Raw genomic sequence first — 2168 nt, 5'->3', positions numbered from 1 at the left:
CTGTTTGCTAATAGTTTAGCTATTATCTTATAATCTGTGTTTAGCAAAGATATTGGTCTATATGACGCTGGTGAGAGTGGATCTTTCCCTTGTTTTAGTATTACTGTAATTATTGCTGTTTTACATGAATCTGGTAAGCTTTGTGTTTCATCAATCCGGTTGATTACATCCAGGAGGGGCGGAATTAATAAGTCTTTAAATGTTTTGTAAAATTCTATTGGAAATGCATCCTCTCCTGGTGTCTTATTATTTGGTAATTTTTTTATTATCTCTTGTATTTCTATTGTTCCAAATGGTTCTGTTAATTTATTTTGTTCCTCTATTTGTAGTTTTGGTCGTTCAATTTTAGTCAAAAATTCATCTATTTTCCCTACTTTCCCTTCGTTTTCAGTTCGGTATAATTGTTCATAGAATTCTCTAAAGTTTTCCTTAATTTCTTTTGGATTATATGTAATTTGTTTGTCTTTTTTCCTTGATGCCAATACCATTTTCTTAGCTTGCTCTGTCTTAAGCTGCCATGCTAGGATTTTGTGCGTTTTTTCACCCAGTTCATAATATTTCTGTTTTGTCTTCATTATATTCTTCTCTACCTTATATGTTTGTAATGTTTCATATTTTATTTTTTTATCCGCCAATTCTCTTCTTTTAGTTGTATCTTCCTTCATTGCTAATTTTTTTTCTATATTTACTATTTCCCTTTCCAACTGCTCTGTTTCCTGATTATAGTCCTTCTTCATCTTGGTTACATAACTTATTATTTGCCCTCTAATGAATGCTTTCATTGCATCCCATAGTATAAACTTATCTTCCACTGATTCCGTATTTATTTCAAAATACATTTTTAATTGTTCTTTTTTTTTAAATTTTTTATTTTTCACACCATAAATCACAATAGCCATGATATACACTTTTTCTTTTCCACACATTTACAGTGACTTTTTCTCCCTCCCCCCTCCCTCCTCCCAAGCCACCCCCCCATCCCCCCCCCTCTCATCCATTTTAGTTATACAATCTAGGTTGCATTAATTCAGTTAGACAATGTTGTCATTCAACAAAAATGCACCAGAAATTCTACTGAGTCCATTCTTTTCTTCTCCTTCCATCAACTTAGGTAATGTTTGTTCCCGGTAGGTTTTCGCTATTGTATTTAATGTAAGGCTCCCATACTTGTTCGAATATTTCAATATTATTTCTTAAACTATATGTTATTTTTTCTAATGGAATACATTTATTCATTTCTATATACCATTGTTGTATTTTCAAATTATCTTCCAATTTCCAGGTTGACATAATACATTTTTTTGCTACAGCTAGGGCTATCTTAACAAATCTTTTTTGTGCATCCTCCAAGTCAATTCCAAATTCTTTATTTTTTATGTTACTTAGGAGAAAGATCTCTGGATTCTTTGGTATATTGTTTTCTGTTATTTTATTTAATATCTGATTGAGATCATCCCAAAATTTTTCTACTCTCTCACATGTCCAGATTGCATGAATTGTTGTTCCCCTTTCTTTTTTACATCGAAAACATCTATCAGATACTGTTGGGTCCCATTTATTTAACTTTTGCGGTGTAATGTATAGTCTGTGTAACCAATTATATTGTATCATACGCAGCCTCGTATTTATTGTATTTCTCATCGTTCCAGAGCATAACTTCTCCCATGTTTCCTTTTTTATCTTTATATTTAAATCTTGTTCCCATTTTTGTTTAGTTTTACCATTTGTTTCCTCATTTTCCTTTTCTTGCAGTTTAATATACATATTTTTTATAAATCTTTTGATTAACATTGTATCTGTAATCACATATTCAAGGTTACTTCCCTCTGGTAAACTCAAGTTGCTTCCTAATTTATCTTTCAAGTAGGATCTCAGTTGGTAATATGCCAGCGCTGTATCTCCCGTTATATTGTACTTATCTCTCATTTGTTCAAAGGATAAGAATCTACTTCCTGAAAAACAATTTTCTATTCTTTTAATCCCTTTTTTTTCCCATTTTCTAAAGGCAAGGTTGTCTATTGTAAAAGGGAGTAGCTTATTTTGCGTCAATATTAGTTTTGGTATTTGGTCATTTATTTTATTTCTTTCTACATGAATCTTCTTCCATATATTGAGGAGATGGTGTAATACTGGAGAAGTTCTATGTTGTACCAATTTTTCGTCCCATT

Source organism: Narcine bancroftii, chromosome 5, assembly GCF_036971445.1.
Source record: "Narcine bancroftii isolate sNarBan1 chromosome 5, sNarBan1.hap1, whole genome shotgun sequence".
Taxonomy (NCBI): Eukaryota; Metazoa; Chordata; class Chondrichthyes; order Torpediniformes; family Narcinidae; genus Narcine; species Narcine bancroftii.
This window is presented reverse-complemented; position numbering follows the sequence as displayed.